The sequence below is a fragment of the Cavia porcellus genome, unplaced genomic scaffold, assembly GCF_034190915.1.
Source record: "Cavia porcellus strain 051 isolate PalLab524CR breed Dunkin Hartley unplaced genomic scaffold, mCavPor4.1 scaffold_22, whole genome shotgun sequence".
Lineage (NCBI taxonomy): Eukaryota > Metazoa > Chordata > Mammalia > Rodentia > Caviidae > Cavia > Cavia porcellus.
Window position 1 is genome coordinate 33,904,742 of NW_026947505.1, and position 18,586 is coordinate 33,923,327.

The 18,586-nt window shown below is 43.1% G+C and overlaps 1 protein-coding gene and 1 long non-coding RNA gene across 3 annotated transcripts in view; one reads left to right on the plus strand and one right to left on the minus strand.

Moving 5' to 3' along the window:
• LOC111755784 (uncharacterized) overlaps window positions 1-6,213 on the plus strand; it is a 28,333-nt gene extending 22,120 nt beyond the window's left edge. Inside the window, exon 2 of the long non-coding RNA XR_002790331.2 lies at window positions 5,275-6,213. This is a non-coding gene — a long non-coding RNA (uncharacterized LOC111755784). The remainder of the gene's footprint in view (window positions 1-5,274) is intronic.
• The window catches only part of Sash1 (SAM and SH3 domain containing 1), a 302,233-nt gene that overhangs the window by 195,893 nt on the left and 87,754 nt on the right, over window positions 1-18,586 (minus strand). The window lies entirely within an intron of this gene.

Here is an 18,586-nt window from a genome sequence, read left to right on the forward strand (position 1 = left end):
AGTCCTGAGCCAAGTGACCAAAACAAAATTCAACTATGAGTTGCTTTCCACCAAAATGAAATACAGCCAACTTAAGTTGACTAAGAGGCTCAGCAAAAATTTTAATAACCTAATTCAACCAACAACTGCCCATTAGCAGCATGAGGAGATGACAGGTCATTCTGGTAGGGCTGGATTCTCGGCACAGATCATGTATCACCCTTTGAAGCCTGAGATGAACAAGGGTTGGAAGACACTAAATACTATAAGACGCATGATGCTTTGGGCAGCCAGGGAACCTGCTTCATAAATAACCAATCCTGAGAAGAAGCCATTATTTATGGGTTTGGCAGCCCATTATACTGTAAGCTCTTTCAGGGCAACCTCTCCAGTTGCCTATGAAGGTTGTGCTGAGGATGTGGCAAGTAACCAGGTCTCCGGGGCACTCAAGGATGACTAAGAGGAACTGTTACTACATACATTTAAAAATACCAAGGCCTGGTCATCTGACCCACTTTTACTTGAGCACATTGTACAAAGTGAGTCCCTAGAGAAAGATTAACAAATCCTGTGGCCAGGATGAAGTTTTCTCCTGAGGCACAGCTGGTTTCTGAGACCAAGTGGGTTGACTACTTGTGATGCCACTGAATGAACTTTTTTTGGACAGTAAAAAGCAATGAGGTAAGGCATGGAAGTCATACATTAAAGCTCCTTTCAGTGATGGTGTCCATTATGTAGACATTGTAGGGCACGTAGACCAGAATATACTCCTTGTCCTACCATTGTATGCTGGACCAGTGTGGTTTCAGACTCTGACTTGCATCTGTATCCTCTGGAGGACCTCAGATTGTCTGATTCAGGCCTTCTGGACTGGGCCTGAGAAACTGTATTTCTAGCAAATTCCACAATGGGGCTCTTGCTGTAGGTTCGGAATCACCATTTGAGAATTATTATAGCAACATATGCTTAGATAACATTTCCTACTTTTACTCTTTTAAACTTAACGCATCAAGGAACTTTAGAATTTGGTAATCAAAGGAGGATTCCAAAGTGCAAGTGAATGGTATATGCAAAACCAATAGTATTAAAAACAATCAATCAAACAAAAAACCACTGGGATTTCACTTCTAGAGAGGTCAGATTCTTGATAACCTCAGCTATTTGCAACATACTCAGGAGAAAGTTATGAAGATCCTTATGTTACACTAAGGTTACGAAAAAAACTATATCCTACAGAGGGCAAACTGAGGAGCCCATTTAAAAGCCGGTCTAAAATAATCCAGTGTGCAGGGAACAGCTAAAATGTATTAATTGAAAGATAATGGCAAAAAATTTGAAGGCACAAACATCAGTGTAAATTACCTGCAGGGCAAATTGTCTGATGTGACTTGTTAACATCTCTGTGGGATCACTACTACATTATAAGGAAAAACACAGCTGGTTTTTAAAGTATTCTTACAAAACTCTCTCCCACTAGGATCCCAGTTTCAAATGAAGAGAAGTGGTCAATAAGAAACTCTCCCTGAATCTGCGAGTGTAAAGAGACTTAAAATTTAGTTTGGCACTCATGATGAGTGCGAGCTGGAAAAACTGTGTGGGTTGGTGGGTGCCCCGAGCTTCCGCCTCTTTCACGGGGGTGGGGGGGTGGGGGTGAGGTAGAAAAGAAAAGCCGATGTGGCTCAGCCCTGTCTGAGATCCTAGGAAGAGAAAGCTGCAAAAATAGAAAGAAAAGGTTACTTTGATAAATCAAAGGAAGCGCAGTAGATTCTAGCAGGGAGGGACACCTTCCCTAACCCAGCAAGGTCAGACACTCCCTAGAAGGACTTTTTTAAAGGCTATTGTTGAAAAGGACCCAAGATAAAGGAAGCAGGAGAGCAACACCAGCAAAGAGGAAGTAGCAGTGTGTGAAGTTCCTGAACAATCAAGGAGAGGCCTCCTGGGACCTGGAGCCTGGCATCCTGGGGTTCAGCAGCCAGCCACCCCCAGGGTCAGGACTTGTGCTGCTTGACGTCTCTGTGATCCCCTCAGCTCATCCCTAACACCTGTACTGACTTCCCAGTTCTCTGGCTTGCTTTGGGTTGGGTCAATGGCAGAGCATACATATTGGAAGGAGGCAGACCTAAGCAGGGTACTTACCCTGCACGTGCTCTGTGTGGAAGTTCCTTTAAGGCTAGGGATTGGGGAGACAACCAGCCTTCTAGGGTTCTGGCCCCTTACTGAACTATCATTGCTTCTATCTTTGCATTTAGGTTTGGGGATGGCAAAGACTTCCTGATATTGCTGTCTTTCGTGTTTTCTAGGGTTTTTTTTTTTTTTTTTTTTTTTTGTCTTTTTCGTTTTTATCGGTACCGGCGATCGAACTCACGAGTGCCTGCTTGCAAGGCAGGTGCTTATGCCGCTGAGCTAAATCCCCAGCCCCTATGTTTTCTAGTTTTTTGTTTTGCTTTTTGATCTTGTTTACATCTCTGATTTTAAAACGCCCTCTTTCAACCCTTGTCAAATTCTTTGTGTCTGCTAGCTGATTACTTCCTGGTTGTACTGAAACAGTAATCAAGGTAAGTTTCCCTGATTAAGCAAGAGCTTTCATGAGCTCCCAATGGATTTTAAACTCAGGAACAAATGGAATCATTACATTTTTCAGGAACCATGCAGCAGGAGATAAGGGAGATAAAGGAATTGAGAAAATAGGTCTGAGCTCAGGAGTATCAATAAGAAAATGATTCTAGAACAATCATTTAAAGTGTATACTCAGGGGTTAAACAGGGGAATGTATTCTGAAGAAATAACCATTGTGGAATTGAGTAGCATTAGAATGTAGAAATAATCTTAATAAGGTTTTCTAGAAGTCATGAAAACTTAAAGCTAGACCTTGAAAGAGTTCTGCTTCTAGTTTCTTGAAGTAGCATATTTATTTTTTGAGATCTGCCTTTTTACTCTAGGCATTAAGGGAGGGCATCCCATATTACCCTCTGAATACTGCTTTAGCTACCCACACACAGGTTTTGGTGTTCCATTGCTTTATTTCATCTTAAAGCATTTTTAAATTTCATTGTGATGTCTTCTTTGATCAGTTAGCTATTTGAGAACATACAGGTTAATTTTCCAGCACTGAGGCAAGAGGATTGCCATAAGTCCAAGGTTGGACTGAGCTACATAATGAGACCCTCTCTCAAAAACAAAATGAAAACAAAATAGACAAATAAAATGGCAGACAAGTTAATTTCTCTACTCTTTACCTTGATTTCTATTTTTTTTTTTTTTGTCTTTTTCATTTTTATCGGTATCGGGGATCGAACTCACGACTGCCTGCTTGCAAGGCAGGTGCTTATGCCTCTGAGCTAAACCCCCAGCCCCACCTTGATTTCTATTAATCAAGTAATAGTGTATTACTTTCTTAAGGGCCTTGTGAACATTAAAAGATAATCTTTTTTGATTAAATGCGAAATGCATGAAGATTGCTTAGCATATTTGGTTCATAATGCTCATTTAACGAATATGAGTTGTTTTAAGACACAAACTGCTCTTATCATCATCATTACCAAAGATTTAACAGCCTCCTTTCTTCCCTAAAGTAAAAAGAAGTAAGAGACTCATTTTTCAGATGGTTCTTAGGGGTTTCTTGTTATTTGTTTGTTTAGAGATAGAGCCTCACTATGTCATCCAAGCTTGCTTCAAATTTCAAGTGATCCTGCTGCTTCAGCCTGTTGGGTCCCTGTGACCACGGGCATGTGCCAGGAATCTCAGAGCTGCTTTAAATTCAAAACTCTGGCCTCAAATTGTTTCAGTGAAAGGAACAAAATATCTTATTTCTGGGAGGCCCAGAGGTTTTAAAATTTTAATTCTTATTTTTGTGATGCTGGGGGTTGAACCTGAAGCTAGATCGTCATAGACAAGTGCTCTCCTGCTGAGACTCAGCCAGACCTTCCTTTGTTTTTCTAACTGGTCTCCTTTTCAGAGACCCTAAAACGATTGACTACTCAGTTAAGAGTATTCCGGAGTGGAGGAAGCATCTAGGGGGCCTAAGATCTGCCTAGATGACCTTACACTTTCTCTCGACCTTGAGTTCACTGAGGTAGACAATGGAACCTCTGAAAGTGAATATTAGCATAGAATCATCTCATGAATCTGATCTTACTAATGAAAAGAGAAGGCATGAATCAATTTATTTCTTGGAACCATACTCAGGTTTTAGCCTTCCGCATTTGGTTTACTAAATCACTTCTGACAATGTTATGGTAATGTAGTCATAGGAAAGAGTTAATTCATTTTCACCCAAAAGCAATTTAGTACCTCTCAAGTGTAGAATAAGAACTACAATGTGCTGCTAAACTGATATCCATGCCTCAGTGGAAACAGGTCCCTGGAACTTCCAGTTTTGTTTCCTCCCCCAAACCTTGACAACGTCCTCTGCTGCTAAAAACCTCCGTCAAAATGTGGGAAGTGTGGACAGATCCTCAGTAAAATAATTCTGATTACAGAGTTGGGACTTCGTAATTGGAGCTAGAATTATGAATTGCTGTTTTATTTTCACCATAAAGGTTTCCTAAGTTTATATAATTTTCAGGTATAAAACTTCACAAGCTCTCTCAAAGGACTTAACTGTATAATCAGTCTCTAAGATCATTATGAAATGGAAATCGGTGTAAAATTAGACTATACCACCCATTACTATCAGGTCTCCTGAACTTGGCTTTGGGTTAAAGCTTATACATCCTCAGAAAACCACTTTGTAAAATCTAAGGCCTGAAAACACAGAGGTCATTTTGTTCTGTTTCCCAAATACCTTCAGTGGTATCAGGCATAGAGTGGCTATTCAAAGGGTATTTATTGAGTGAAGTCCCTCCTTTAACGCAAAGCATTTATATATGGCTTAAAGTATTTTAAAATATCAGCAAAATTTTTGTGTGCTTTTATTTATGAATTATTTAATGATATCTCACCCTCCCTTCCCCACAAATAACCTTAAAACCTTATCTGGTAATATACTTACTGGGAAGTGTACTGGGAAACTGTCACAGAAAAAATTATGGCAAAATTAGTTGAAAGTCAACAATTCAATATATTTTCATTTATTGACTACTGTTTCCCTTAAAACTTTGAAAGTATAGGCAGATACCAATTTTTACCAAAGTGGTGGTATTTTGTTAACATTGATGCTTCAGTTGGGATCCCAGTAAAATATGAATGATGTTTTAATATATGTATCCCAAATATATACATATATGAATCAAAGTATTAATTGCTTCTATGAGATTTCATCTTTAACTGGAAATTCTATATTTTTTCTCTTCTAAGTCTGACAACCCTAGCTATAAAGGAAGCATTCTGGTTCTTATTCTCATCTTAAAATGTTGCTCCAATCACCCTGGGCTGCTTAATGCATAGCCTAACTCTCTGGGAGCGCCATGACTTCAGTGGAAGGAAGCTGTCTTATCATCGTCTTCCCGCAGGAAGATAAACAAATCAAGGAGGAAAATGTGACTCTCCACAGCACCCCTGCTATGCAGGCCCCAGGGTCACCGGCTCCCCAGGGCAAGGCACACCGTGGCCCAGTTTTCCTCTCTGTGCGGAAGGAAGAGCATTTCACAGTGCAGATGCTCATTAGGATACCTTTCCAGAAGTTTCTTCCCACTTCTGGAGGATGAGTCTGTCGTGTGGAAATACCAGCAATGTAAAGAATGCAGCAACAAAGAGATCGTCTGCCCGGAAGACCTTGCTCCCCGCAGGCTGGCCCCACGAGGGAGACAAATCGTCCACAGCTGCAGACCTCGCTCTCTGGCCTTTGCCTTCACAGGCTCAAAAACTGCACCTTCTGTATTTGCTGCATTCCCCAAGCACTCCAAGCATGGCAAGCTACAGCGCAGAGGAGCGCATTCTTCACGCTTGGTATCCTCCTGCTATCTCCCCATTCAACGCTCTGTGTTAGGAAGACTTGCCTCTCCTTCTCCCTGTCCTCACTTCCTAGCTGACACTGGGCGGGGACTACATATATGTGACGCTGAATGGATAGAATGGGAGAGTGACCACAGTTCACAGCATGCTGCCTTTAGAGCCAGACAACATTTTAAAACAATTCTGGTTAGCTAAGTTACTCAACCCTACTGAGCCTTAGTTTTTTCATCCGCAAAATGGACTTATGAATACTGTGTAGTCCACAGTTATGTATGACAGAGGTGTAAAAAGTGTCCAAGGGCTTCACAGCGCTAAGTAAATGTTACTATTTTTTTTTTTTTTTTTGTATGTGTGTGTCTTTTTCGTTTTTATCGGTACCAGGGATCGAACTCACGATTGCCTGCTTGCAAGGCAGGCGCTTATGCCGCTGAGCTAAATCCCCAGCCCCAAATGTTACTATTTTTAACATAAATAAAAAAAATATATATATATATATTTAAAACTTGTACAACCATCCCACAGAAATTGGCTTTTTAGCCAAGTAGCTCCCATTTATAATAACAAGGATTTCCAACAGATTTTAATGGTAACTAACAAATGACTTAATAAATGTCAATAATAAAATTAGTGGTGTTAGATTAATATAGAACTTCCCATTTAATTTCTTGGAAAGCATTGTTTTCTAAGCCCCTGGTTTCCCAACACTTACAGGGAGGTAGAAACATCAAGCAGCAATTTGTCTCCAGAGGGCTCATGAGCACAGAGGCAGCACGGGGACGAAGTTAGTGATGGCACTCAGGGGACAGGTGTAGCCAGTACAGCGGTGGTCGCCACTCCCCGGGTGAAGTGCCAGCCTCTGCCACCCTGAGCCCTGGGCAGAGCTGGGCTCTTCCTCAGACCCCTGCCACGGCTCAGTTGGGGACAGTGTTTCTCTTGGTCTCTGGTTCTTTGCTCAGGGACTATAGCACAGGACACTAAGAAAATGCCTCTCCGTCCAGCGGGATTACGACCCCAATATGAGACAGGAGTGAGAGGGGGTCCCGTTCCGGTTAGAATTATTTCTTGTCTCAGTTTCCTCCTTTTCTCTTTTTCTAAGGAGAAAAAGCTAAAAACAAAAATTAGTATGTGGATTCTGCTCACCCCAAGAATAATGTGTCTATTCTGTTCCACAAAATGCCTTGATTGTTGATTTATTTCTCCTCCTCTGAAGAAGAGTATCAGAATTTGGGGGACAAAGCAAAAATTGGGGATGGAGGAGGGGAGAAAGAAAGAGAGAGCGAGGACACGTGTGTGTGAAAACAGAGGTCCTTTCTCTAAGTGTTCAAAGTGCCTCTGTAATGAGCCTGTCCACCCAGCTGAGGCAGCAAAACTCAAGTTATTTTTCCCCAAACCACCTTTAAAGTGGCAGCCAGGAATGCTCTACTCATTTGCTTCATTATGCCGGGCTCTTGGTGTGCTCATCTGTAAAATGAAGACATTGAGTTAGGCAACGTCTCAGATCTTTCCATCTAAAATGTTCTTATATATTTAATTGAATCAGAGATAGTGGACTACAAGCAAAGGTAATGTGTGTGCGTGAGCACATGTGTGTGCATGTGTAAGACAGAAAGAGAAAGATTAGTACGACATGAAGCTTTTCTTTGCCTACTTCTGAAGTTGGAACCGGATTTTATGCACTTGAACAAAATGGCTGTGCCCAGATTTTTAATCGACATTCTTTGAAAAACGGTAAATGTCCATATGTGGCACAGAGACTCAAGACTGGAAAACCCTACTGAGCAGTTGAATCACTTTACCAAGTAAATTGGTGTTTTTTCCATTGAGCAAGATAAATGGGCAACGCAAAATTTTTTTTTGGCAATGCAAAATTTTAGAACAATTATTTTCCTCCATCTTCTTCTCCCATTACACATAATAGCTTGGGATTTGACCACACAGGCAGAGGTCCACAGCCAAACCATGCCATGTATCCCAACCCAAATATCATTTATTGATTGACTGATTGATTGATTGAGATTGGGTCTTGCTATGCAGTTCAGCCTGGTGTTGAACTCAGGGCGGTCCTCCTGTCTCAGTTTCCTGAACACTGGGATTATAGGCATGTGCCACCATTGCTGTCTTCAAGTATTATTTAAAACATGGGGCATTAGCAGTAGACCTTTCTGTGTTAACAGTAATAGTAAAAATACAAGCAACTGTCACATATCCAGTACTTGATTACATTCTAAGCAGAATACTAAGCAAATAGTTTACCAGTTGCTACCTAATTTTTCTAGATGTTGGTGAGCAAGAATGTATTCCCATCATTCAGGTTTGGACTTCACTCTGGGCAGAATGGACTCATCACCCACCTCTACAGACAAGTGCAGTGATTTGTTCATGGTCTTAAAGCTAGGAAGGAGAGATTCAAGATTTGTTTGGTTGATCTTGCAGTCTGTGTTCCCAAACATGTTTGGATTTTGCCCCTGGCGTCTGTTTTAAACCATTTTTTGTCTGTGCCACTGGTCATGGTCTACTGACCCTCTGACAGTTTCTTGGCTTTATGGTCTCATTTATATTTTTATCTGCTTTCTGTCATGGCCAACAACACATCTGCAAAGCCATTTTTTTTTTTTTTTTGGTACCAGGGATTGAACTCACGACCTACAGCTTGCCAGGCACTCTGACCTAAATCCCTGGCCCCCTGCAAAGCCATTTGTGACCACAGGATGGCATTTCTTTGTAAAATGTAAGGGCACTTACAGGTAAGGGACAAGTATGTGACGTGTCCATCTTTGTGTGGTGGGCCAGCCCCAGAGCAGCAGACATAGACACAGCTTGCTTTTTTAGAGATTGGTGTCACCTTTTGCTTTTCCAGAAATGTTCCAAAGACTCAACTGCAATTCAAAAACATGTCCATGAAATAATTTAGCCATCTAAATTAGGCCACGACTATTTCTCAGGTTTCCTTGCTCACTGATGAATGTTAATGCCTACAGCGTGTATAAGAATAACACATTTCCTAAGTCCAAAAGAGACTAGACCTTCGCTTCTCTTCCTCCGAGGCCAGCTGACATGGGTGTTCTAAGGGAAGGACTGTGTCACAGCATCCCTAGCAGAGAACTGGGGCCACAGTGTTGGACGACTTGTGGGAAGGCGTAACTGATGGCTTCCTCTGGGATTCTAATTCTCTGTATCTTCTTAGGCAAGATCTAGGATGCTGGTGTGCATATCTTAGAAAATGTAAATCCTGGCATCAGTAGAGTAGAGGTGATTTCTCCAATTCCTTGTCCTCTCCAGGAGAGATTGGGTCTCCTGGTCCAGGAAAAGGCCAAGTGGAAGGCTTTCATGAACAGTGTGGCCAGCATCAGGGCTAAGAAAGTGGATATTAATCTGCTGCTTTCTGGGAAACTCTTGGGATGTGATCATTCCTCTTCCATAAGGGAAGAAGGAGAAACAGCTCAAGGGCACCTCATCCATCCAGGCATTTTTGCAACAGAACTGGAAACCTATTGAGGCTGTTTAACTGGCTGCTGATTGCGCACTGTGAGCAACGAGCCAAGCAGAAAGAAGGAAAGGCCAGTGTCTCAGCATTAGTCCAGATGTTCCCGGAACACCAGAAGGGGCACTCCCAGCACCACTGCCTCCCATGGGGCTTAGCTCATCTGGCATTCACGGGTTGCCCTCTGGCCACTTGACAGTAAACTCTATCCAAGTTGAATGAGCTTCACTAGATTACTGTAGATCATGGCAGAGCTGATCCACTTCTGGGGCCACTGTTGATTCAAATAAGGCCATTTAACGCTTGGCATAGGTCTGTGATCAATGGCATCTGTATATCATTTGCCTTTGATGCTTATTTACTGGAGAGAGCAGTGCAGCTGCCAAGGCTCAGTTCTGGCTCTGGCTGCATCCTGAGCGGCTGAGTTCCCGTGAGACTCAGTGTCTGAGCAATGTGCCCTTCAAAGCCCTTCCAGGGGCAAAGCCTTCCAAAGGCGGTTATTTTGAGCTGTAAAGTCCTACAGGCCCATGCATTTCTCTACACACTTGGAAGTGAGTGCTGCTACTGTCTGTATTAATGTTTATATCCCAAGGAAATCTCATTTCTGCAGTAGGCTCTACGAGCCCATATCCAGAGATGAAGCATGGTAGAAGGGGCCCCGGGCACTGTATCACTCTTTGTCTCTGGTGGTAGGCAGGCAAGCCCAAAGCAGAGGGAAAGCAGGGCTTTAAAACCTTGAAACAAAAAATCAAATAGCCACTCAAATTGCACAGCTTAATTATATAGCTCCCCGAGGCAGGAAGTCAGACTGAGCCACCTTCCAGCTGCCCAAGTCTGTGAAGAGAAGACAGCCTGGTCCACCTTTTCCAGTACCACTGGGGAACACTTCGTTAATTCCGTTTCATGAAGTTAGCTTCCTCTTGTCCCATCCCAGTGGTTTTTCTTTGTCTTCTTTTGGCTGATTTTGTTAACAACACTAAGGATGCCAGCCTCTGTTTTTCAAGAGTAAGTTAACTGAATTCTTTTAAATATTCACAGTAGAACTCTTTTTTTTTTTTCTTTTATCGGTACCGGGGATCGAACTCATGACCGCCTGCTTGCAAGGCAGGTGCTTATGCTGCTGAGCTAAATCCCCAGCCCCCATAGTAGAACTCTTAATGCTAGGTGTTTTTTCTTTCTTTTTTCCCCAACCCTGAGCTTTTCAGTTCTTTGATACTGGTCCCACAAGTCCCTCATAAAATTCCAACAACGCAAAGGACATTTATGAGTACCTTGTGCCTCAAGCTGTACTTTTCTAATTCTCATGCTTTTTTTTTTTTGCGTTCATTTCATTTAAAAATTTCTGCCACTCCATAAGCACCTGCCTTGCAGGCAGGCAGTCGTGAGTTTGATCCCTGGTACTGGTGGAAAAAAAAAAGTTCTAACTTTTGCTTGGGGCTGGGGATTTAGTTCAGTGGCATAAGCACCTGCCTTGCAAGGAGGCGGTTGTGAGTTCGATCCCTGGTACCGAAAAAGACAAAAAGAAAAAAAAAATTCTGCCACTCAAAGAATCAGTTATGTCTTGTCTCTCTCCATCTCTCATCATATTTTCTCTTAGCATTCTCTCTCTCTCTCTTTCTCTCTCTCTGTACTGAAGGTTGAACCCAGGGTATTCATACTGAGCTACAACCCCAGCTCTTTTAAAACTGTTTTTACTTTGAGACAGCTTCTTGCTAAGGTACTAAGTTGACCGTGCTGGGCTGATACTTGTGATCCTCTTGCCTTAGCCTCTATGTAACCCCACATACAGCTCTCTTGGCATTCTTGAAGAAAGCTTATCCCTCTTACCAGGATGGGTGAATTGTTCTACAATCTAGAGGCACGGAGACTGGGTAGAGTACAAGACATCGCTTCCATTATTCATAGCAGGTTGAACCACATGAAATTGTTAATTTGGGCCTTATTTGACTTATGAATGTAACTTCATAAGTTTGAGCCAATTAATAGGAGTTCAGGGGTTCCCAGTAATACAGCAACCCACATCCCTGGAAATGGCACTCAAGCGGAGGGTGATTTCCTCTCTCTTATAGATCACCTTTGGTATGAATACAAAATTTTTTCTAAAGAAGACAGCAGCTAGCATTTATCGAACATCACCTTCTTTACCCTATTCAGTCCTCATAAATTTCCCATGAGGTAGGAAGGAAGACTCCCATTTCAGAGATCTGGACACTGAGGCTCTGAGAAGCTGAGAGAAAGCAGATGGCCTCACTCTTCTCCCTTATACTGTACCACTTCTTTTTGCATTAACCTCTCACCATTTTGCAGCTAATCTTGAGATTTCTGTTCAGCTGATTTTTCTTGACACAAGTGTGAGGAAATTGACGAATCACCTAGTTTTCTCTATGTCCTAATTGTCCAAAATATAGTGACTATGTTTTCCTGTGTATCAGGGTTCTAGAGGGATGATGCCACCTATTTATCAATGTGCAGCCCCTTAGTTGCTCAAGTATAAGTGCATGACTTCATCAGCTTTTTAAAAATTTGTAGACATGACCAGTTTGTATGTGTCACGAATAGACCAGAAAGGCAGAATGCACATGGTTCATGTTTACGGTGCCATTGAATAAAACCTAAGAAGTTAAGTTAAGCTGACACATCCTTAATGAAGTACACAGTCATTATTATGTTGCACAGTAATTAGCATACGTGGGAAGCATTTTGCAGATGACTGTAACTGGCGTGACTTTACACAGTCGAACCAAAGGTTTAGGTTTTCTCTGATCATGTTGATCTATAAGATCTGAGATCTATAATTGGTATCACTGTAGACCGTGTCCCCTGACTCCATGTGTCATCACACACGTGTGCGTGCACACACCAGCGCGGCTTTGCACCTGTTGCTCCAGTAGTCAGGGTTTGCCTGTCCCTTCCTTCCCCCATCCCCAGTGTAGGACAGCTGCTTCTCGGATTTTGTCCCTGACACTTGCACCTCACAGCCCCAAACTGACACCCTGAAGGGGTGCTTCAGCAGCTGCAGAAGCTGTGATTTGCTTTCTCCTTGAAGTAATTGGTCTCTAGGCTCTGACTTTATGGATAGGAATGGTGCTGGCTTGATGTGAACGAGAATGAACTGCAGAGTAAAGAGGCCAAAGGAAGGCTTAGGCCCAGGCTGCTGGCTCACTGGGAGATTATTTGTGGCAGGTGACTCCGTTCACAGTGGTTTAGATCAAGGGGAATTTGTTAGCTCCCCTAAGTAAAGTTTGGGTGGTGTTGGAGGTGTCCACATGCTTGGCGATGTCATTGGGAATCTGTGTCTCTCTTTATCTGAGGATTTAATCTTAGGTAGGTTCTCTGCATAGTGGGAAGTCGCCCACCTGCAGTTTCTGGCTTCAACCAAGCACTCTGGAAACTTGCAGAAGGAAGTTCCTTTTTTCCAAGAGCATCAGCAGAATCTTGCGATCAACTCCAGTATGTCTGATTTAGTTTGCCTGGCTGGTCCATGACTAAGCAGAGAGGCCACAGGAACACGACACTCATGGCCAATCTTCTGCCCTGAGGCAGTCCATAGAGCTGGAGGGGTTCAGTCTCAGCAGACTACTTAGGCTAAGAGTGAGCAATAGCAGAGGGAATTATGGGAAAGGGGTGATTAGAGCTGGTGATAGAACCTGATTGATGTCCACTTGAGTTGGTGAATCAGAAGACAGCGAGAACACAGAGAAGGTGACCCCTAAGCCCCATGTCATGGCTAAGATAGAGAAGTTTCAGAAGGAAAGTAAATAATAGAAATTGGAGTAGATATGTTGCTAGTGACCCACGTTTCTGCTGAGTGAGTCTTTTAAAAGCTTAAGCTGAGAATTTTGCTTTTCTGCCACTTAAAATATCTCCTGCAACTGCATGCTGTTGTTTGAAATTTCTTTTTGTTATTTGAAATTTCTTTAATCACGTGTAACTCTTTGTTCTAGAAATGAAAAAGGAAATTTAAGTACCAACACTCTGGGAAAGACAATAAGGGAAGAGAATGAGTTGTAGCCAAAGTAGAAATTAAAATATCACATCCTTTCAAATTCTGATAAAGAAAGAGGATTAAAGTGAAGAGTGGAAAGCAGGACAAATTTCTGTGCCCTATTGCGCAGTAGGATAACTGTGGTTGATAACAATTAATTGAATACTTCAGAATAGCTAGCAGAGAGGATTTAGAGTGTTCCCGGGAACATCCAGAGAGGACAAATGTTTGAGGTGATGGCTATGCCAGCTATCACCATCCGATTATTACACATTGCATACAAGTATTGGGATGTCAGTCTGTCTCATTAGGTAGGAACAATTACTATGTGTCAAATAAAAATAAGAATATATTTTAAAAAAAGAAGAAGGGCAAAAGAATATCATTCAAAGGGAACAGAAAGAGCCAGGCATGGTGGCACAGGACTGTGATCCCAGCGTTCAGGAGGCTGAGGCAGAAAGATGGCCATGAGTTCGAGGCCAGCCTGGGACACATCATGGGACACTATCTCAAGCTAAGCAAAACAAACAAATCAAAGCAAAAGACAAAGAAAAACAAAACAAAAGGAACAGAAAGAAGAAATCTAGCTGAGCATGTTTGTCCTGCTAGTAGTGCTGTGCTCTGAGGCAGGAGGATCACAAGCTAAAAGTCCAGCCAAAGGCAACTTATGAGATCTTGTCTTAAAAGGGGGTGGGGTGACTCAGTCAGTGGGAAGGCCGTCTTCAGCCCCCAAGACTGGGGGCAGGGGAAGGGTGAAGAAGAGGAGGAGGAAAGAGATGAAATCTAGAAGATTTAAGATAGAGACAGAACTTTCCCAACTTCCTAAATTCGCTATAAGCCCAGCTGACTGAGCCCAGACCATGGCCACAAGCAAGACACAGCAAAGTAGAAATTCTTTTGCAAGGCGCATGTTTAGTATTGCTTTAGAAGCTTTTTAGTTGATTGAATGGAAACAAAATCCTACTCCTTTTCCTTGCGTGAGGATTTTTAACAGTCTCAATAATCATGGTTGAGTTAAATCATAATTTCTGCTAGTGAGAAGAATTCAAGATAAAACATACCACAGGAGTGGTTCCTTGGCTTTCAGTCCAGTAAGAGTCGTGTTTTGGAGGCAGGGTCAGGCCATGAAGTTTAGGCTGGGCTTGAACTCCTATGCAGCTCAAGTGAGCTCAAGGGATCCTCCTGCCTCAGCCTCCTGAGTGCTGAGCTTACATGTGTCACCACACCTGGCAAGAGCTCTGGCATTTCTTTAGGAAGTTAAACTCCATTTTCTTTTGTGATATTATCTGTATTTTGCCTGACAGGACTTTAAATATCTTGAATTTTATTCCAAAAGAGAGGAGACAGTTCAAGTAAAACCACGAGCTCCTGGCTGGCTGTTGTGAGAGCAGCGCTCCACCCTCTGTCTCCACACATGAAATGCACTGCATTTGTGTTTACATTTAAGTCGCACAGCCTTAGTTCCAGCTGTCCATGCCTCTGAGGGTAATGGAACTTAAAAGAGACCTTTTCCAGAAGGCCTTTCCTTTAAGCTCCCTCCCATGGCGACATCTACTGCTGGTCACCAGGAAGAGCTCCACAGTGGCTGCAGTGACTGGACACAAGAGTCCAGGGCAGGGCCCCTCCTCACATCCTCCTCCTCACTGCCTTTTACCCCAAAGTAAACAGGAAAGAAAAACAGCAATGGCCACAATGAGGTGAGAGGCTCATGCGACTGTCATCTGAGAGTAGCTAGGCTTGGACAGGATCACGTCTGTACCCAGGCATGGACCGGCTGTTTATGCAGGCTGAATCATCCTTGCACTGCCCTGAGTCCATGCTGACAGCTTCCACCCTTCCCTTTCCTGGTCTATTGTCCAATCAGTATAAAACGCTTCTCCAGGAATGGATCGGCCTTGTGCCTTGGGCTGGGAACAAACCCAAACAGTCTCTTGTACCTGACATTGTGTTTTGGGAATTTTTTTCTCATGGTAACAAAGAAAAGGCGTGCCCTTAAATTATGCACCATTCAGCAATCTGCAGTGCACTGACGCACAATTAGAGGGCTAGAAGGTGCAGTCTCCCCGGCCCTGTGTGGTAACCAGACTTGGTTGCAGATGATGGGCTTTGTGCTGTATTCACACATAGACAGCAGATTTAGGGACTCACTGCTGAGAATCAGGTTGGAAATGTAACGTAACTGTTGCCAGAATCCATTTTTCTTTTTTCTTTTTTTTTTGTCTTTTTCCTTTTTATTGGTACCGGGGATCGAACTCACGACTGCCTGCTTGCAAGGCAGGCGTTTATGCCACTGAGCTAAATCCCCAGCCCCAGAATCCATTTTTCTGATCTTACAGTAGCTCCAAGGCAGTGTGTATGTATGTGTGAGCTCTAGGACTAACGTGGGATTTACTGAGAAGTAGGAAACTGTACAGCTAAAATGTTCCTCAAATCAAGAAAAGGGACCAAGGAACACACACATGTGGTAGATAAGAAACAGTGCAGAGAGGAAATGTTTAAACTGGTTTTCTGTTTCACATAAGGATGAATTTTTGTAGTCCAGTTCCTTCCCCCAGTTTATTTCTACAATTTTAATCATATTGAATTTTAAGTGTTTGACTTTCAAAGCATGCTGCTTCTTTGTAAGTTGACAACTTGGGAGACAGATGGCATTTCTGCGACTGTGACAAGGTTGGGCATGACTCCTGGGATGCCTCAACTGCAGGGGACAGTAATGAGGGCTCATCTCACAGGAGAATCCGTGGGCCACGCTGTCTCTTACTCTGATTTCTCTAAGTGATTGAAAAGCACACTTGACACACACTCCCTATTCAGAGATCAAGTTGTAATTAAATCCAGGAAATCTCTGACAGCAGGAGCCTGCAGGTTTGGAGTCTGATATTTGTTCTTGCAAAAGCCACAGTGATGGCTTATGTGCTGCTGCCACGAGCAGGACCAGTTAGGGTTATTATGAAATGTTTGTTCTGCCTGCCGTTTATTTTGTTTGGTGAAAATGGAAGCCTGCCAGTGAAGGAGACTGGCTTGGAATACAGATTGAAGCATTTTATTACAAAACTCAAGCCCTATTTTTTCCAAAGAGGACTAAAGGTTAGTACTATATTGTGTCAACAAATAAGAAACCATCACTAAGCAGTTAAGAATAGGTCAACAAGAACGGTGTGGGGGGGAGGCTGTCTGGTGGGATGCCAGTGTGGAGCTCGGATTTAACAGCTTTATCAAAGGGAATGTGTTAAATGCTCATTAACTAAATTTACCAACGATCCCCAACTGGGAGGTGTTGTAAACAGCAGATGAATACTAGATACACACACACACACTCACACACACACACACATACACACACACACACACACACACACACACACACACACATTACATGTGTGCAGAAAATGCAGCATCACTTTGCTTGGAACACAGACTCAAGATTGAATGACCCTAAATGTAGATATCCAAAGGAGCATTCATATAGATTTAACACAAAACATAGTCATTAATTCAAGAATGAATTCTCTGCCTCTGATTAAGGTTACTGGGGACTACAACAGGCCGTGGCTGAGGAGACGGGATGTATGAACATCCTGGGGCTCTTGGAAAAGATCTGAACCACCAGGCCACTGCATGGGAACAGCAGCAGTTAATGATGGGGTAGCACTTGATGGCAACGTACCAGCAGCGGGTACATGTTTGCTGTCAAATGGCTTCAGTAGCTGTCAACCCAGGCTACCCCAAAGATGTCAGTGGTAGAGGAAGGATCACACTGCATCGTACAGAAGTCCTTTAGAAGTCATTCAGAGGATGTCTGGGGGGATCATTTCCAGGGATGCACAGCTATCTTGTCCAAAAGGGAGTGGATTCTGATCCTCAGCCTCACCCGATGCTGTCAGAGACTTGGCAGAATGGCACAGCTGCCTGGGTGACACAACACTTAGGTTGTAGCTCTGCCTCTCCCATTCAACATTCATGTGACTGTGGGCACACACATTTCTGGCTCCCTTTTAGTTACAGTTCTCTGATTAGCTTCAGGGCTAAGCAGGGACCAAACTGTGTCCCCTCTAAACGTCTATGCCGAAGTCCTGACCCACAGTACTTCAGAATGTGACTGTGCACAGAAAGGGTCTTTAGAAATATAATGAAGTTAGCGTGAGTGCATCAGGGTGGGCCCCAGGCTACTGTAACTAATGTCCCTTAGGAAGAGATTAGGTTGTAAACACACAGAGGGAAGAGCACGTGAACACACGAGGAAGAAATGCCTGTCTGCGAGGCAAGAAAGAGTCGTGAGAAGAAACTAACATGGTGGCTCCTGGTCTTAGACTTCCAGCTCCAGAGCCATAGGTAAAAAATTCCTGCTACTGAAATCTCCTATTAGGGCAGCCTTACCTACTAATGCAGGATTCTTATCAAAAGATTCACAGATCAGTTTAAAGGAGGTCTCAAATCCCTTGGTGCTCGGAAACATTTTATGCGGAAGTACATCTGTATACTTTTCAGAGAAAGGATGTATTTCTAGGAAAGGTTTGTATTTTTAGAGATGCCCCAGGTCCAAGAACATTAACAGCCATTGCATGTGACTAGATGATTTGCCAAAGTTCCTTCTAGATCCAAACTTCAGGCCTCACAGACACAATCCCTTCAATCTCTAACTCAAACAAGTAACACTGCCAATTCAGAAAGAATCCGAGGCACCTGCTCATCATAGGTCACCAAACCTGCAATCCAGATGTCTGCCCACCTTAATTATGCGTGTGCGTGTGCTGACGGCCGGTAGTGTGTCTTTGATCATTTGGTTAGAACACAGTACAAGTTAGTCCAGGGTTGCAATTTTGACACATGCTCAGACCATTTCAGATTCACTTGAAAAGGAATGAAAGGAGGAATCTACTAGGATTACCCAGGGAGCTTTCCTCAGACATGTCAGTTTTGAAATCCAAGGAAAATAGTGGAAAGAAGACACCCAGCCTGTTACTGCTTTTGAAACAACAGCACTTGGGACACCAATTTGCCCCTAAAAAACCTCAGGAAGCACAATGCTGGAAAATGACTTTCTTTGGTCTTCCAGCCCCCAGAGGCTCCACTGTAAAATACTGCTGTGTACACACAGTGGGTGCTGGGTGCTTATCTGGGTTAACCCAGGCCAAACTACAGAAGGAGGACAACATCAGCTTCCCCTTCACTTTCGGAATGGAGAGACAGGACTTGGGGGACAGCAAGGCAATTTTTCTGATGTTGCAGATGGTACGCATTGGAGGTTG